We start from the raw sequence: 11,282 nt of genomic DNA, 5'->3' as shown, positions 1-11,282 counted from the left end.
TTCTTGAATCTCTGAGCTGCTGGAGATGCAAGCAGGATGTTGGGGCAGACTAAGAAATTACCTTCCCCTTTGGCTTGGGACAGTGTCTCCGAGACACCTCCTTCCCACCAGAATTCCAGAGACCTTTATTTCAAGCCAATCTGCCCAGCCTCATTCATATCATGGCACCTCTGGGGAATGTACAGGACCCCCAACAAATTGGCAAACCTTCAATCAAGTGCATTCCCTTTCCCCTCCCTCTGCACCTGTGTCTCCTCCCTCTTCCCCATCTCAGCAAATGGCAGTTGCATCCTCCACTCTTCCAGATGTCGGCTCTCTTGATCACCAGCCTCTTAGAAGAGTGGCCTTCAAACTTCTTTGGTCATACATCCTCTCAGCCAAAAGAATTCTGAATGCATACTTCCAATATAAGTATATTTACTGATTTACAAATTCCATAAATATACTATATTATGAATCTTATAAAAGATAAAATAGAAAAAGAACGTGATTGGAATACATACAAATAGAAGTTCTAATGTTCTCACACCTAAATGGATTACCTTGCATTCCCTGGAAGATGTGCACCCCACTTCGGAGATCCTGCTCAGAACCCATGAAAACCTAGCATGGCAGAACTTCTGACTATTGTCTGGTGCCCAGCGAGTATGTTTCTGGAAGTTTCCAGGGCACTGGGTTGGGCCAGGGCAGCCCAGTGAACGCTGCCCTCATCATATATAGTGAGTACCAGACCCCCAGGGCCTGGCTTTGCCTCCAGGTCCACTCCGGACAGGGAGCCCTGCCCTGTCCAATCCATCAAATTGGGAGCCAGGGCCTCTTGTGTGGGTCTCAATGGAACCTCTTCTGTTCTATTTCTGGTCTCTCTCATACTGAATTGGACAGCAAACATTCCACTGTTTACAGTAAGCACCTCTGCCCAGAAGCTTCATTCGGTGTCCTTCCTGGAGTGCTGATTTCAGCCTGTAATCAGCCTGAGGGCCCCAAAACATGATCCATATCATCCTTGGTCAGTTGCCTATTCTAACTGCAGCCCCAGTCACCCACCACAGACACCCACAAGAGGGCTTGTTCTCTGTTTCAGTTTGTTTTCTCCAGCAGTCATTTTGATTCTGCTGGCTCTGTCCTCATCCCACCCCTACAGAGTTCCCAGCTGAGGCGCACCAAGTATGACGGTTAGAAACAGATGAACCGACGTGTCCTGGGTTGAGGGAACAGCAGGAGCGAAGACACGAAGGCATGAAAATACGCCAGATACAATGTGGCTGGAGTATAAAGTGCCAGGGGAGGGGTGGGGTGGAGGGAAGTGGCAGGAGATGAAGCTGCAAAGGTAACCAGAACACTATGGTGGACATGCCAAAATGGTACCTGTCACACACACAGCCCCTTTGAGGAAGCTGCCCTACCCACAGCCACCTCCTGCCCATATAGACAACATAGTTGTACCAGTGACTCTGTTACTGCTACAGAATTGGATTCGAACACAAATCCACGCTGAACCAATCAATCCTCCTCTCTCAGAAAACCAAACAAGGAAGTATGGAAAGAATGAGGCTGTTAACCATGAAATGAAAAGCCCAAAGGAGGCCTTGAGGGAATCCCCCAGTCCTCCTCATCTAAAGGAGAGCTCCATTCTACCAGTCACTCAAGCCCAAAACCCACATCTTCCCTGACTCCTCCCTCCTGTCTTCTGCATCCCACATCTGATCCATCAGCAAAACCAGACAGTTCTACCTTTAAAATCGATCCAGAACATGACCTCTTCCAACTACCTGCACCAGACAATCCCGGATCAAGCCACCCTGGTCCTTCACCTGAACTTGCAAACAGAAAGTTCGAATTGGCATTCCTGCTTCCATCTTTGCTTCCCTCCAGCAGCCAGAATGATCTCCCAAAATGTATGGCAATTCATGTCCCTCCTCTGCCTCCTTCGGTAGCTCCCCATCTCTCTCAGCATCAAAGTCAAAATCCCTCCCCATCCCTACCATCACCTTAAAACTCACCTCCCATCACCTCCCTCGGCTCACTGTTCTCTGAGCCTGATGGTAGGAGCCCTCAATCTTCTGAAGAGGATGATGACCCACAGAGAGTAGCTGAGTCACTAATGAGGAGAACTGAGAGGGCAGATGCGTTCCTGCCTCTCCTGCAGCCCAGAGGATGGAGACTCCATGGGCACTGAACTCGTCAAATAACTCCCACCATTCTTTAGGGTGACTCTCTGTTCCTTACGACCCAAAGCACCTCCCACAGTCCCCATGGGGGGCATCAAGAGTGCTCCTCTCCTTCCATTCGGAAATTGCCCTCTACCATCCTGTGTAGTTCTTGTGGAACTGTCAATCACAGTGCCCCATCAGCTTCTACCTAGATTTAGGCTTGTGATGCGCCTCTGGCCAATGAGGACCCCATGTCCCTGGCCACAGCACAGAGATCAAAAGTGAGAAACAATAGGAGTTCTCTCAGGAGCATTGTCATGGAGTCACAGGAGGGGTTTTCGGCCTGTGAGCTGCGATGATGAGGGCTTAGGACCTCACTATGTGGAGAACACCTGCCTGAGGGCATCATGCTCCAAGTCAAGCAGAGACCAGCAGAACTGAGAGGCAGAGGAAAAAAAAAATAAACCAACTATGGTGCTATCATTCGAACCTCTGGAGCCAGCTAGGCCTGAAGCAAGCCCCATTTTGAGATTTTCAGGGTCAACATCCAATACCTTCTCCTTGTCTTGGCTTAAGCAAATGTGTTGGGGCTGTCATTTGCAACCAAAAAAATTCTGATTTAAACAATTCTGAAGACATACATGCCCTGTTAAGAGCTTTGGGGTTTTTTCCCACCCTGGAGGCAATGAGAGCTATGGAAAGTCTTTGAGCAAGAGAGAATGGCTTAATAAGTCTACATTTTTGGAAGAGTGCTCTGCTCATAATGAAGTGGGGTGCAAGGAGAGACAGTGGGTGCAGGGAGAACTATACGAGACCGCTACCACGGTCCAGGCAAGAGATAACGGGAATCTATGCTAGCGATTAGATTCGCTCCTGAAGGAAACTGCCAAGGAAGCAAGGTCCAGTTTCATTTTTAAGTAAAAAAGAAAGACAAGTGCAGATCAGAGGACACGCTATATGAGAAAGAGAAAATAAGAATCTTTCTTGCATTTGCTTATATACACATAAGCAGAAAGAGAAAATGTTTGTCTCTGAGCTGAGAACAATGTGGATGGGGACAAGGCAAGTATACTCATTTCTGTGACTATAATTTTTTAAAATCTAATTTTGACTTTAAGGAAAAATAAATTTTCAATTAAGAAAGGTAAAGAGACAATCAGCTTCTTGACACATAAGCATGATGAATAAACCAAATTTGGCTCTTCGTGATGTTCTGACTGAGGGAAAGGCCATTTGATTGGAGGATAGCAGGTACCTGGTGACCTCCAAGTTAGAGTTTTCTGCAGATGGAAGTGGGGTGTAGCTAAAACATAAGGATGTAGAAAGGGGCAGAGTGTGGCCGATTCGTTTGGAATGTCTGGAAGGGAGGAGAACAGGAGAGGGGCCTGGAGATGGTGTGGTCCGTGAGCTCAAGAGAAGGTTCTTTCTGGCCAAGGACTATGTGGACAAGCCCGTGGCTGAGGCAGAGGGTGGGAGGCAGACGTATGAAGAGAAGCTGCTCATGATGGACACAAAGGGCCTAAAGAATGGGATGGAGGCATGTGGGGAGGGGTGAGGAGGAACCAGAGAATTCTGCTTGGGGAAGGAAGGTCTTAAAGGGATGGAGTCCACTAGATTTGCTCAGAGAGACTATAGGAACCACAGCTGCTGTCTGCTGAGAGTGAGGGGAGCAGGACTGGATCCAGCCTTGAGTGGGGTAGAGAATTTTGGAAGAATCTCTTCTGGGGATTCAGAAGGAAGTTGTGAGAGCAGCAGGAACACATGGCCCACAGCAGCAGGGAGAGCTCACGCTGCGAGGTGATCCTGGGTTCCATCCTTCAAGACACAGAAGCAAGGCCCCCAAGATTACACTGCCCCCCTCCCAAACCCCATCCACATCTCCCTTCTCCAACGGGCCTCCCTCGCTGACCAAACTCTGGCAGCACCTGGAGCCAGGATCATAGTCTGATCTCTGTGACTGCTCATCCTCAAATGTCCAGGCGTGGCCTCAGCTGCCTTATGTGGGAGAGCCACAACCTGCACCCCGCTGAGGAATTCCCAGTATGCAACCAAGAGGCAGACCAAAAGCCATGTGTGTATGGAGGCATCTCCACGCTGAGGACAGAAGGGACCCACAAGAGAATCACAAGGCTGACTCCCAAGGTCACTATGTGACCTTCAACAAGCCTCAGTCTCTCTCTGTGCCTCAGTTTCTTTGTGTGTAAAACCCCCCAGGGCTCCTTCCCATTGGACATTCTAAGCTTCTGTAGTTGTATACCATAGGTGCTCAGGCAATCTCTGTGAGCAGGAGTTCAAGTAAGCGCTGTAGAGGTGGGATGGGTGCATTCAGATCGGGAAGGGGATGGGGGAAAGCTCTTTAATCTAGAGAAGGAGGAGGCATGGATTTATGTGTTGCCGTCTTCCCCATCTGGAAGTTAGGACTACCTTTTCCTATCTCTCTTCTCACTCTCTGCCCAGAGGTCTCTGGGGTGGGTCTCTGTAAGCATTGAGGCAGATGAACGGTGATCTGAGGGGATCTGTGAGGGTGCAGGGTAGGGCACTAGGGGAGGGAGACAAAGGAAACAGCTCTTTGGGGCCAACTACACTTCCAGCCTCCCCCACACCTCTGCATGGCCAAACCATTCCAATACCCTAATTAGCCAGTCCCTTAGGCCCCTGTTAGCCAGGCCGGCTGAGCGCCCAGCTCCCTGGGGACTAGCCCCTTTACCCCGCAGACTAATCAGTTCTTCACTCTTTGAGTGCATGAGCGTCCTCATCACACACGCATGTGCACACACACACATACCCTCCCTTATTCTCACTCAGAGCTCCAGGCCCCATTCCAGCCTTCAGAGTGTTAATGTGGAGTGCTGCTGGATTACCCCAGTGATGATATCCCCATTTGGGTTGATTGAAGAGTTGAGAAGAGACCAAAGTTTGGGGACTCCTCTCCAATTTGGGGTTTTCTTTCAAACTTGTGGGTTCAGGATGTGTAGCCAAGGATGAAGCCATGATTGGGGTGCTCTATGGCACCCCAAGCCCTTGCACTGGTACAATCTAGGGTCAATATTCACCCCAACTCAAACCCCCTCCTCCCCCTCATCCTGCCCCCCCAGTCCATATCCCCACCCCCTACCCCCGACACCCGCACTGTCAGCCCAAACACATGATAAATTGCCCTGTCAACAGAATTCATTCAGGGACCAATTAATTCCACAGAAATGAACCAGGAGCCATCAGTTGCTGAAAAACTCAGAGTGCAGGGAGTGGAGGGAGGGGGTACAGGCGGGGGGTGGGCAGCAGGGGAGGGGATGGGAAGGCTGGGGAAGTTAGTCTGACAGAAATTGGTCATTTAATGCTTAAGTGCACGCTAGACAGCCCTGTCATCGCCCGCGGCCCCCGCACAGGATTAATTATCGGAGGAGGAGAGGGCAGCCCAGCCCAACCTAGCCGTCTGTCACCAACCAATGCTGGAGTCACCCAAGCCTTGGGCCACCCTGGGTCCCATTTCAAGTCTCCAGGCCTCCTGCTCCTCTGACTTCTAGGTGTCCCCAGATCCCGGTCCTAGGCCCAACTTCATATCTTGGCCCCTCAGCCACATTTAGTCGTAGCCTTGCCGTCAGCTAGTCCAACCAGGAAGACTTCTTCAACCCCTTGACTGGATGAGGTCCAAACCCCCTACAGTCCCCTGTCATTATTCTCAAACATCCTAGGTAAACAGGTGTGCAGAACCCAAAGCACAATTTTGCCCCATCCATTGATCCTAATCTGAGAGAACAGCACCATCATCCACTCCATGGCCCAAGCCAGAATCCCACCATTATCTTGACTCCTCCCTCTCCATCATCTCTCTCATCCAATCAGAATACAAGTCCTGAGAGTTCAGCCTCCTGTAAATACATCACATCTGGTCCACATGCTTCTAGCTGTCTGCCACCACTCAAGGCTGAGCCATCATCTGCTCTGCCTGCTCTCCTGATTCAGGCTCTTGCTTGTGGCTAATGTTATTTTTTTCAATGCAAATAACATCCTGCAGCACTGCCTCCCTTCCTGATACTAACATCCAGCTTAACACTCTTTTGGAGATTATCATGGGCCTGCAAGAGATCAAGTTCAAACTCTTAACTTGACTTACAAGCCATGAAGCTTCAGCCTCTGCCCCCTGCCTGGCTCACCTCCAGCATGCTCCTTTGCTTTCTCTGCTCCAGCCCCACTTTCCTTCCCTTCAGACCTTTACACAGGCTGTTCTCTCAGCACGAAGTACTCCTACTCTGCAACCCCTGAATTCACTTAGACGAACTACTGATGATCCTTAAAATCTCCGATGAAATGTCACCTCCTCCAGGAAGCCTTCCCTGACTGCTTGATATGATTTTACACCTTCCCAAACTTTCCCATTCATCAACATGTCATCCTGGCAAATACTTGTGCATTATCTGTCTTTCCACCAAAACGTTAAGTTTCACAAGAGTGGAGTCAATGTATTTTTTTCTCAAAGCCTGGCATTTAACGGATACCAGAAAAAATGTATTGAATGAAAAATTGTGTAGCCCTGTCTTGGCTCTACCCCTTGTCTGAGGCCAAGTTCCCCAATGTCAGAACTCTCCTGACAGCTCAAGACAAGTTGGATTGGCTGGAGAACTGAGAACCACTCAGAGAATACTTGTGAGCCCAGCAAACTGACCCAAATCAGCTGTGCTGGGTGGGCTCAGACCAGGGAGAGGCAGCTGAGAGCTGGAGAGTAGAATGGCAGACAGAATGGTTGGGAGGACTTCTCAGAAGAGTAAAGCCTGGGGTCTGAAAGGAGCAGGCTCTGTGCAAACATATGAGCTGGCTGAAGCATGGACTTGTTCAAGGGAGAAGGGAGGTAATAGCTGGAAAGGGAACTTTTCAAAACTGATATTTATGTATTTACTGGAGGCTGAACTGATGAGACTTGGGTACTGACTGGATAGGAGAGATGAGAGCCAGGGAGATCAGTCTGTGAAGGGCAATAAATGCCAGACTGAGTTTGACCATTTTCTTATCCTTAATTGGGAGGCGGGAGGGGTGTCACTGACTGCTTCTAAGGTGACCTGATGCAAAGTTTTATTTACAAGTTAATTCTAGCTGCCAGTCAAGGTGGTTGAAGGGAAAGTTTGAGGCAGAGAGCCCATTAGGAGGCCAGTGCAGTAATGAGATGAGGGATAGAGACAGAGTGAGAGCAAGAGAGAGAGAGATGCAGGTTGGCCTGTGGAAGGAAGGGCTGTGATAGAGAAGTCTCCCTGAGGGACAGAGTGGGACAAGTAAGCTGGGTGGGCTCCATCTCCAAGTGTTTGGCCCAAGAAGGCCTGGTGGTAACCTCACTGAGGTCTCATATCTGGACTTGGCTGCCAATTGGTTATGAAGGCGAAGAAGAGAGATAGGCAAAGATGATTGCCTTCAAGAGTGTTCAAAGAGCCTGGTGGCTGATTGGGCTACCAGCAGAGGTAAGAAGAGAGGCTGACTTGGGACTAGAGATGATGAGATGCCTTTGTATACTGAGCATATGTGCCTGAGTTTCACATCCCAGGGCATGATGTCCAATAGACAGAATTACAGGGAAGTAGCTCAGGGGAGTAAATTGGCCTCTGGATGTGGAATTGGGAGATACACCCTCCTGCCCCACTCTCTTAGTCTCCAGTTTTGCACCGCAGTTTGGATGGGCCAATTTAATTCTGTAACAAAGTAACAGTATAGTATTAACCTGAAATAATTCTGTAATACCATAGCGCAGTAAAGATGATGTGTCACCGCCCAGATGCAAGAGATAGTATGTAGGGCTGTAATGATATGATCCAGAAACAGGATAATCATATGGCAATTTGTTAATATCAACCGGGAAATGATGGGTTAGTGCACTATGGGTTAACAGTACTGGGCTGTAACAAGGTAACCATGTAATCAGTGGTATTGTAGTGTTGAAATGACTATAACAAGGCACACAACCCAGCAACAAAATGACAATCTGACAGTGTGATTGTGTTAACTTAGCAATGATTACTGATATAATGATGCAATGACATGATGGCAGAGTGTGGTGATGATGTCACATGATCATAAAACCTCAAAAGCAGTGGAAGGGAAGAGGGCAGAGCTCTTAACCTAAGCCCCAGAGCTCTGAGAGTGGAGTAAGAGAGCCCATTCCAAGTTTAAAAAGAAGCTTCCTTAGGATGCTGCAGAGGCTGGAAGCAGCTTCTGGAGGGATGTTGAGGCCTGGGATAGGAAAGAGCTGAGCCAAGAAAGAAAACTGGAGGCTGGGCGCAGTGGCTTACACCTGTAATCCCAGTACTTTGGGAGGCTGAGGCAGGTGGATCACTTGAGGTCACGAGTTCGAGACCAGCCTGGCCAAAAATACTGAAACCCCATCTCTACTAAAAATACGAAAATTAGCCAGGTGTGGTGGTTCATGCCTGTAATCCCAGTTTACTCAGGAGCCTGAGGCACTAGAATCACTTGAACCCAGGAAGTAGAGGTTGCAGTGAGCCGAGATCACGCCATTGCACTCTAGCCTAGGTGGCAGAGTAAGTGAGACTCTGTCAAAAAAAAGGAGGGAGGATGGAAGAGAGGAGAGGAGAGGATGAGAGAAGAAAAGAAAAGAAAAGAGGGAAGGCAAGAAATTGTGTTTGCTTTGCAGGACAGGACACCGATCTGTGAGGCTGGCCAGAATGGTGGGGCCTGGACTTGGGTCAAAACAAGGCAGACTCTGACTGTGGATACTATCTGAGCAGCCCTGACCCCATTCAGTGTTCTGACTGTTCACTTAGACTGAGAGGTCTGCTCCTTCAGGAGCTGAAATAGGGCAAATCTAGTACTTATAAGAGTCTTGGAATCATCACATTGACAAGAATATAAGAGAAAACCCAGAGTAACACCATTGAAAACAACTCACGTTCATCTGACCTTTACTATGTGCTGGGCACTGCGCTAAGGGTTCTTCCCCAGATTATTCACCATAACCTAGGAAGGAGGTTTTATTATTTTCATTTCACGGATGAAGACAAGGAGACACAGAGAGATTAACATATTTTTCTAAAGTCACATAGCAAGTAAAAGGCAGGGCTGGAATTCAGACTTAGATCCATATATGCCTTTAAAGCAAATCCATGCTCTTGTCATTGGGTATGTACTTTAAGAAATGTGTGACAAACCAGTGAGAAAAAAACAGTTGAGCCACAAGATAAACATATGACATGTTCCTAGACATAAATTTTTTAAAAGGTCAATATTAAGGTAGATTAAAATGTGTGTAATGGGCAACCTTTTAAGAAAGAAAGGATGGATATGAATATATATTCTTACTTTCTTACATTTCTCAAAAGGAAAAGATAAACAAAATGTTTTAAAAATAATTATTGGAAAAGGGAGGAAACGAAGTGGAGAGGATGGGGTAGATGGTAGACGTCACGGAATATACATTTTTAATAGATCTTAAAAAATAGATTTAACTTTAAAACCATGTAGATACTTCATATAATAACACAATAAAATCAAGCACATAAATAAGTAATCCATTAAAAAATCAAAAGCAAAATGAAACAAATGAACTTAGCTACTGAGTTGGTATTATAGTCACGTAGAGAAACTATTTCAAGTAATTCAAAATCCAGTAACTGACTTTGTATATCCCTATTGAGATATACACTAATAAAGTAAATAAGTAACAAGACTGATGTTCTTAGAGTTTTTTGGTGAGGGAGAAATAAACAAATAAAAGCAGATGGAAGATCAATGGTGATTAGTAAAATCCCCATAGTTTTGCATTTGAGTTGGAGGTATCAGTAATTACTGTTCAAACTTTATCTTTAAAAAATGTATTTCTTGGCCCTGTGTATTGAAAAGGACAGGAAACCAACCAACCCAGTAGCAATAAGCACCTCTAGTCTCCAGACTGTGGTCTTTAAATACCACTTTGCACTAAAAGAAACCGGGGCTCTTTGGGGGAAATGAAAAATTTCAGATCTGGAACAGGACATGCACAAGATCATTCTGGAAATCTTATACCAGAAAGCAAGGAAGCTATGAAAAACTCCTAGGGTCATATCAAAAGGACTGTGCACGAATTAGAGGCTCCCATATGCTGAAGATGATACAGTTGAGCATCAGTGAGGATAATAACTGCAATTGATTGAAACTTATCTAATAAATTTAAATCTATGAATAATAATTCTACTTAAAAGAAAAACTTTACTAATCTTTGAAGGATGGTAGAAAACCAACTCATTATTTGGTAAACTGATAAGGAAAAAAGCATTTCTACTGCCTTTCTTATATGAGCTATATATACCTTGGGTCATCAAATAGTAGGTAAAAGAAAGTTTCTCTTTATAAAAACCTTGCAGGTAATAAATGGAAAAGGAATGGATAGAATTAGAATATCACCATTTTGCAACTTCTAATGAAATAATGGATCTAGGTAATGATTATCAGTGGCTGTTAATTTTGCAAAAAGAGAGACAACAGAACATTAGATGCTTCACGGAGAAAATACAAGGCAAAACAAAACTCCATAAAATAGTATTTCCAGGCTGAGCGTGGTGGCTCACATCTGTAATCCCAGCACTTTGGGAGGCTGAGGCGGGTGGTTTACTTAAGGTCAGGAGTTTGAGACCAGCCTGGCCAAATGGTGAAACCTTGTTTCTACTAAAAATACAAAAATTAGCTATAGCATGGTGCTGCATGCTTGTAATCTCAACTACTTGGGAGGCTGAGGTGGGAGGATTGCTTGAATCCAGGAGGCAAAAGTTGCAGTGAGCCAAGATTGCGCCACTGCACTCCAGCCTGGGCAACAGGGCAGGGTGAGACTCCATCTCAAAGAAATAAATTAAAGTAGCATTAAAAAAAATGATCTAAATCTAATCAAGCCTCTAGATGTAACTACTATTTTGCGGAAAATACTGTGAACAGAGGAACCAAAAGGATGCAATCCAAAAACTCCAGACTGTGGGTAAATATCCTGGCTTCCTCAATTAAAAAACTGAAAGAGGGGCCGGGCGCGGTGGCTCACGCCTGTAATCCCAGCACTTTGGGAGGCCGAGGCGGGTGGATCACGAAGTCAGGAGATGGAGACCATCCTGGTCAACATGGTGAAACCCCGTCTCTACTAAAAATACAAAAAATTAGCTGGGCATGGTG

Source organism: Aotus nancymaae, unplaced genomic scaffold (genome assembly GCF_030222135.1).
Source record: "Aotus nancymaae isolate 86718 unplaced genomic scaffold, 86718_ANA_hifiasm-v0.15.2.pri h1tg000010l, whole genome shotgun sequence".
NCBI lineage: Eukaryota > Metazoa > Chordata > Mammalia > Primates > Aotidae > Aotus > Aotus nancymaae.
This window is presented reverse-complemented; position numbering follows the sequence as displayed.